Raw genomic sequence first — 9,131 nt, 5'->3', positions numbered from 1 at the left:
GTTGAAAATTCTGATTTGTACCAAACTGATTTTATTTGAAACTAGACTTGAAATCCTCTCTTTTGACATATAGTTTGAACATTTTGGAGTTCAATTGCTCATCCTATCGTCTGTTGAATCCGATCCTATAAAGTCTGCAAACCAGTGATTGTGATTTTGACCTTACGTTACCAAATCAGAGGTAACTCTGTGTTGGGAGCCCTGTTTCATATGAAATCTGTTCCATCCGAATATAGACTGATATATGGTTCAACCATAGCCTTCTTATGAGTAATGGAGCATATTTGTTATTTTGAAATATTTGTTGGATGTGCCACTGGAATTCTGTCCGAAATCGAGCTTTGGTCGATTTCGCGTATTCTGTTTCATTTCCTTTGGATACTTGAATTCGCCTAACCTTCTTATTGGAATTGAGCTGGTTACGATTGCTTAGAATCCCTGTACACTCTTGCTTTCAATTCTTTCCCTAAAATGAATATTTTTGTGAGAGATTTGTTCCTTGCATCACATTGTTTTTGAAAAGGCACATGTACGTTTGGTTGTTCCGCGTGTGCTTCCGTTATATGCTGCAATTTGTTGAAACTGCCTTCTTGTACTCTGGTGTGTGGGATTGTCTGGACCTTTGCCAGAAATGGTAAAGGGTATGCGCTGATTTGCCCGCTATGTGGGGTCCCGCTATGTGGGATATTCTGGTATGCGCTTATTTGCCCGCTATGTGGGGTCCCGCTATGTGGGATATTGCTTAGAGCCTGCGATGCTCTGCCGGCCCCCTTTGACTTCACCTAGACGTGGGTGGATGGAGCTCCCAGACGTGGGAGACTTTTGTCAGGTGGTCATTCAGAAATGGATGAATCACATTCTGACTGAGATCCCACTACACCCTCTATATGTTTGATATGACATCCAGAGTTTTGGTGAGTTATTTCTGTTCGTGCTCTAGATAGTTATGATATGATTGCAACGTCAAGGACGACGTTTGAGCTTCTGTATGACATATGAGTTTGATATGCTCTGAAATGCTTCATTCACTGTTGATTTTGCTTCGTAATGTTCCATATGTCGTTGATGTGATTTGGAACATTTTAAATGTCATTGATAAGCTCCGATATGTTTCCTTTGTTTCTGATATGCTCCAATTACTCTATGCCCCATCTGTCAGGAACCAAATATGTATGATTAAAAAGGACAATTATGATTCTGCTCCTAATGATATTATGTATACGAAATCGTATATTCTGCTTCGTGTTTGAAAACTGCATCTCTTTGGAAATTGTACTATTTTGATATGGATATGTTAGTCACTTGCTGAGCTCTTTATGCTCACCCCATTTGTTGATAAATTTTTCAGGATAGCGTAACTCTTGCTTAAATGTTAAGAATGGGCTGAGGCAGCGGAAAGTTTAGAAGACGTTGGGCAGAACTTTTGTTAGCATATATGTAGTTGTGTATAAGCTACGTTGCATCTAATGAAATGTGACTATGAATCTAAACCTGTGGATTTTGTGTAAGTTAAAGGATCCCTCATGTATAGGGTTTTGGAATGTTAAATTAAATTCGTGTAATGATATGAACTTATGGTAAATCGATGATTGTGGTGACTGCATAGATTTCCCCACTTGTGGATTTACATTGTGGTTTTTATTTTGATGAGTTGAGTTCAGATTGTATAAATTATCGAGTGATGTGTGCTATGTTTATGAATTGCACAGGGTTATGAATTGATAGATTATAGAAGTGAAATTTTTGATCTGAATGTTTTCTTAGTGACCTCAAATGTATGTTTGGATCCTGGGTTAGTTGTGGCGAAAAAATTTAAAATATCATGGATATTTTTAGGGGCGTGACAGGCGTGACAGCCCAGGCGGTGCAACCTCCTGCCTTGGGCGGTTCAACCGCCTGGCAGAAATCAGGGTCCGAATGGGTTGATCCATTCGGCCCAATTTGGGTTTTTCAGGGGCCTAATTGCCCCAAGATTAAGTTAATGGGATCACCTCCCATTTCCAACTTAATCATTATGCTAACTACGATATTCCCTAAGACATTTACTGCAACTTGCTCTAGTGCGTCAATCGCTTCTTCCGGCGAGCTTCCGACGAACTTTTCTCGATCATCCGATGAACCCTCGGTGATGCTCCTACGGACTTCCGGCAAACTCCTGGACTTGCGACGATCCACTTGGCGAGTTCCGACGAGCTTCTTTGGCAAGCTCATGGACTTCTCGGATTTGTTCCCGTAGAACCTCCGACGACTGTCCGAACTTCCGTCGAACTCTCGAACTCCCAACGTGATCATTGTCTTGACTCCGGCGCAACTCCTACTGCATGTCTTTCTTCCCTCGTAGTTAATCCTGCACACTTAAAACAAAACTTCGATCGAGATAATTAATCCTAAGCAATTAACCAAGTTGTCCGGCATGTCATTGGTCCCTCGACGCTTCGTCCGATTCGTCGGTGCATCGTCCTCTCTTGCAGCCTATTACCCAATCGGCCAGTTGACTCCGCAACTCCGATATCCTTGGCACAATACCCTCTCTTCTTGGCCCGATGCCCGAGTCCATGGCCCGAAGCCTTCTGCCGATACGTCAACCGATCTACTGGCCCGGCGTCCAATCTTCTGACATGTTCCTCCGGCACAACATGATTTTTCTACTTTAATTGTCTCATCCTGATCGAAGCATCCTGCGTCAATCAAAACGCATATTAAATCATAAACATATATCAAGTAGTTTCATCATCAAAATACGAGATTCAACAATCTCCCACTTTTTGATGATAACAACCACTTGATGACGGAGTTAAACTTAACTCCCGGAGTTTAAACAAACTCCCCCTATCAATATGCCATATTGATAGAACCTTGAATTCAAACTCAATTCAAGTATTTTGATGATGAAACTACTTGATATATGTTTATGATTTAATCTGCGTTTTGAGTGACGTAGGATGCTTCGATCAGGATAAGACAATTAAAGTAGGAAAATCATGTTGTGCCGGAGGAACATGTCAGAAGATTGGACGTCGGGCCGGTAGATCGGTTGACGTATCGACAGAAGGCTTCGGGCCGTGGACTCGGGCATCGGACCAAGAAGAGCAGGTATTGTGCCAAGGATATCGGAGTTGCAGAGTCAACTGAACCACTCTAAATCTCGGTTTGCATTTACTTTGAGCATATTATCTTTACTACAAACTTCCTTAAAAGCTTACGACTTTCTGCGCATATACGATCGGGTTTCAAGCTTTGCACTTTCCGAACCGGCGTTTAGATGTAAATCAGCTTTTTCGTATGATCATCATATTTCAGTTTGCGTTTATGTTTTGATTTCTATCATAACTGCAAACTGCCTTTATATCCTTGATTAAACTACATCTCGCTTAATCAAGTGATTTACGAATCATCATTTAGACGTAAATCAGTTGCTTCGTACGAATATCATATTTCAGTTTGCGCTTGCTATCTGATTTGAATCATAACTGCAAACTGCATTTATATCATTACTGTATTTCACTTAATCAAAAGTTAAAGTGATTTACAAATCGGCTTTCTTACCGAAATCACTTTTATCGAATGAACGCAGTTTTTATTTTTATTGTAGAAGGTTTTCCGCTGCACTAATTCACCCCCCCCCCCCCTTTTTAGTGCTCTTGATCCTAACAATTGGTATCAAAGTGGGGTTAACTCTCAAATGGATTAAAACCCAAGAGAGATGGCATCCGCCGGAAACCAAGAGGGCTTATCGGTTGTTCGTCCACCGTTGTTTAACGGATTGGACTACACTTATTGGAAAACTCGAATGAGAGTTTTCTTAATTTCTATGAATTTAGATTTGTCGAATATCGTTGAAAATGGTTTTCAACTTCCCTCTAAACCGATGAACGAATGGTCGGATTTGGAGAAGAAGTATTTTTCTTTAAACGCAAAGGCTATGAATGCCTTATTTTGCGCTTTGGACAAAAATGAGTTCAATCGGATTTCTACGTGCGAAACGGCTTTTGACATTTGGCGAACACTTGAAATCACGCACGAGGAAACTAGTAGAGTCAAAGACTCGAAAGTTAACATTTTATTGCATGATTTTGAGCTTTTTCGAATGCAACCAAGCGAGACTATAGGCGACATGTACACCCGTTTCACGGATGTCGTCAATAGTTTAAGAGCTCTTGGAAAATGTTTTTCAGATTTTGAACTCGTAAACAAGATTTTGCGTTCTCTTTCTAAGAAGTGGGATTCAAAAGTAACTGCAATACAAGAAGCTAAAAACCTAAATAACTTACCACTTGAAGAACTAATTGGTTCGTTGATGACATATGAAATGGTGCACAATGCACATGATGAACATGATGAACAAAATCACCTTCCAAAGAACAGGAAGGATTTGGAACTCCGGACAAATGAATACCACTTGAGCGATGACTCAAGTGATGAGGACAATGATGAACTCGAACTTTGAACACTAAATCTTAATAAGTTTATTAAACAAAAATCTAAAATAAACAATAAACTTGAACGAAGGAAGAGGCCAAAGAAGAAGAATATAAAGTGGGATGAATCGAGCTCCTCCGAAGATGAGGAGAAAATCAAGAAAGGCAAGGTGGCAAACTACGCCTTAACGACATTCAACGATGAGGTAATCAAAACCCCCTTAATTTATTTCGAAATTACATGATGCTCTTCATAATGCATTTTCTTTTTTAGTATAGAATTAATTTTCTTGAAAATTACATGTTTAAAAAAAAATATATGATGAAAATGCAAAATTTATGATCATGCTAGTAGTTCTGAAAATAATCATGAAAAATACATATTTTATGATAAACAAACAAAATGATTTTGATTGAAAATATGAAATCATGCTTGATGATATAATGATGTTTTGATACCATGATTTTATTCTATGCATGAGATTTTATTTTTCTCTACCTTATTGACTTTTTCACTAAGAGATTAATAAAATTATCTATGTCATTTTGAATCTCTTGAAAGTAATGTTGAGATTTTGATGATTTGAATTTAATGAATTTTGAATCTCTTGAAAGTTATGATCATGCATGGTAGGATATAATTTGACAAAATTGATACCATCATGATATGAAGCATTTATGATTTTCAATGATGCATGCAATACTTGAGCTTTTTAATTATGATGTGGTGTATTGTATATGATGTAAATCATGATTTAAAATGCTATGAGTTGTTACTAAAATGATGTATTATAAATGTTGATTTAATGTCATGAATACTCTAAATGATGAATGTTTGGTATCATGATCAAAATGTTGATAAATAGTTAAAAATTTAAGTATCATGTATAATATGCTCATAATATTGATTGATTTAATTAGTATCATGCATGAATGAAATATAAGGTTTTTGAAATTGTGCATGTTCGAATTTGAAAATATAAAGATGCACAAATAAGATTGAAACCTACCTTTGTCATAATTTAGAAATTAATGTAAAGGGTCTTCCCTTCTTTTTGCTAATGACATAGGGGGAGAAAGAGTTGCTAATGTGCATATCTCAAAGAGAAAATTGCTAGCTTGCGTGTCTTAAAATGTTGAAAATTTTTTGCTAGCTTGTATATTGTAAACTTGCTATCGTACTACCATGATGTGAGCATATCTTATCTTCATGATTGTATTTGAAAAACTATGCCAAAAATATGTCCGAATGATTGAACGTGTTAAAATTAATTTTTGGACTTTCTTAATTGAATGATCAAATCACTCGATTGCCATGATGATTTTACACAATTACATGCCCTAATAATAGGTTGGAAATTATGTGCTTTGGATAAAAAATTTCTATGACAATAAGCATGTTTTGTCCTCATGATTGTATTTGAAAATTAATAGCACAGCCTTATCCGAATGCATGAAAGTATTAATTTCATTTTCGGATTCTCTTAACTATTGGTATCCTAACAATTGAATTTTTGAATTATCCTCTTCCAAACTTAATAAGCATATGTCATATCAAGTTTAATTCATATCATTGATTTTTGACATATGGAATCAACTAGCAAATACATCTCTCATACACTTATTATGTGAACAATATTTTGTTTTGAGAAATGGATTTGATGAAATGATTCCTGCTTATAAATTCCTTCTTGAAAAAGGAAGTCATTTTTACGTACAATAATTTGATTCACATACATGATACTTGTAAAAATGAAGCGTGCTTTAATATCTTATCAATTTTAACTTCATTCGAGTAAGCTCAGAAATAGCTTTCTTCCTTCATGTTAAAAGAAAATAACAAATAAAATGGAAGAAGTTTTCAAAGCTATCTCCATGTCATGTTTTCCTTGAGATGTTTGAATATTTGGTATCTTATCACTCTTTGTTGAAAAATGACATGAACCTGGCATCGCACTTATATTTAAAATTTGCTTATATCGTTCTCCTTTTTGTTGACAACAAAGGGGGAGAAATATATGAATTGATGCTATGATTGCCATATTTGCTCCATGCCATGGTTGCATTATAATAATATATCAAGAACTAGCATCGCAACTTTACTTATTGATATCTTGCCATGTGATGAAATGCTACAATTGATAAACACTTGAAATGTTTGCGTTACGGTATCAAAAGCTTACATTGCAATCTTACATGTTGATATCATACCATTTGATAATAGCAAACTTGCATGATGGTAAAAATGGATATTATGTTTTTCATGCAATAAGTTAAACTAATATTCCAAACACAAGAATAGTTGGACTTCTCCTTTTTGTTGATGACAAAGGGGGAGAAGTATGTTGATGACATGACATGTTATGCATAAATTTATGCATAAGTTCATGATGACGTGTTGCAAGTTTTCATGATGAATATTGCAATGACTTGAATTCAGTTTGAATTCAAGGTTCTATCAATATGGCATATTGATAGGGGTAGTTTGTTTAAACTCCGGGAGTTAAGTTTAACTCCGTCATCAAGTGGTTGTCATCATCAAAATACGAGATTCAACAAAAGCACGATTCTCGTAGTGGTTGATCGACTTACGAAATATGCTCATTTTTGTGCTGTGAGAAATCCCTACACTGCTGCTAGTATTGCTCAGATTTTCATAGAAAATATTGTTAAATTGTATGGGATGCCAAGATCCATCGTAAGTGATCGTGACAGGATCTTCACTAGTAAATTTTGGACCGAGTTATTTCAGTTACAAGGCACCAAACTTAAGATGAGCACAGCGTATCATCCACAAACTGACGACCAAACAGAGGTGGTAAATATGTGCTTAGAGACGTACCTCCGGTGTTTCGCTAGCGACCGACCAAAAGAGTGGGTGAAATGGCTTCCCTGGGCCGAATGGTGGTATAATACTACATATCATTCATCTACAAAATGTGCCCCTGATGAAGCATTGTATGGTCGACCAGCCCCTGTGATTCCAAAGTATATAATTGGCTCGGCTAAGGTAGATGATATGAATGAGCAAGTTGATTATAATTCTGCCAAAGACCCTTTAACTATTCATCGAGGACCAATGACAAGAGCGAAATCTAAAAGGATGAAAGAAGCCTTAACTTGTTTATTAGAAGACATTTGGAAGGAGCAAGCTAGTCAAAACTTGGTCAAGGTTCTATGGATACAAGAAGAGCCTAAAATAATCAACCTGATTCAAATAAGTCAAAATCATGAAGAGAAATTCCAACCTTGAGAGAAGGATGAATTTTTAGCCATCTTTGAAGAATAAAGGTCATTCAGCCATATTGGACCATATTAGGAATTGTGTGTTTATTCATGAATAATTATTCAAAACAATTCAATGTAGATTCATGAGTAATCTACATTCATGCATTAGGAATATAAATGTCATTTAATATATTCATTCCCTTTATACTTGGCCTTTGTACTATATAAACAAGGCTAACTCTCTTTGTAAGAGCACACATATTGGAGAAGTATATTCGACTTACAACACCGGTGAGTGTTTTGTTTTTAAGTTCTTGCATGAACTTTGGACTTATCAAGCATTTCTGTTTGTGGCGTTCAAAACCCAAGAAAAATCTTTGTTTTTCCTTTCAACTTATCAAGCTTTTTAGTTTGTGGCGTTTTAAGGGAATCAAAGTACTATTCTAATTACTTCATCAAATTTTCATTGATTATGTGATTAGAATAGTTTTCCTAACTTCAATCTTGAACGATCCATCTTGTTTCAAATCGTTGGAGGAGGTCAATTTGCATTCCATATGTATCATAGCTCTTTAGCTATCGGGGTATATGGTTGCTAAGTTGAAGATTTCCATCATTTGGTATCAGAGCTCGGCTCAAGTTTGAGGTTTGCGTATCTATTTATTTGCTATCTTTTAGATTTTCTTTTCTTTTCTCTTCTTCTTCTATTTGGCCAATATCTATAAAAAAAAAAAAAAAGAGATCAAAAAAGTCAAAAAAAAAAAAAAAAGAAGAGAGAAAATCAAAGGCTAAAAAAAAAAAAAAAAAGAGAGAGGGAAATCAAAGGTCAAAAAAAAAAAAAAAGAGATCAGAATTAAAAAAAAAAAAAAAAAAAAAAAAACTGCGGATTCAAAGAATACTTGCAAATTACAGAATTTGATCTTTGTTCATTTGAACTTCTATTTCGATTTGGAAATCTTTCTTCATTTCTAAAAAAAAAAAAAAATTCTAGTCTTTGCTTATGATTAAAGTGCATTACACACATCTTTAAATTGACCTATCTTTTGTTTGCTTTTAAAGCTGTCCAATTTCACTATTTTTTTTGAATTGCCATAATCTGAATTGTTTGTTTAGGTACCTTAGTTAATCTAAGAACTCAAATAACAAAACAAGAGAGGTAAAAGACAAGAGCGGTAAGATCAGTATAGAGAAAAGCCAAAAAAATTATGAGAAACATGAGTGGAGTGAATCAAATCTAGAGTGAAAAAAAAAAAAAAAAAAAAAACGTGAGGGAGTGTTGGTGAGGTTGTTCTAACTTTGTTTTTCAGGTTGTACACATGTCTAAAGATAAAGAAGCGAGTTCTTCATCCAATGATCTTTTAGTTCAAGCAATGCAGCAACAATTTGAACGTATGTTCAAAGTGATGGGAGATGTAAGAGATCATCTAGAAAGGCATGATGATGCAATTAATAGATTGCAAGGTGAACCACGACGTGGGAGACAAC

This window comes from Musa acuminata, chromosome BXJ2-6 (assembly GCF_036884655.1).
Source record: "Musa acuminata AAA Group cultivar baxijiao chromosome BXJ2-6, Cavendish_Baxijiao_AAA, whole genome shotgun sequence".
Taxonomy (NCBI): Eukaryota; Viridiplantae; Streptophyta; class Magnoliopsida; order Zingiberales; family Musaceae; genus Musa; species Musa acuminata.
This window is presented reverse-complemented; position numbering follows the sequence as displayed.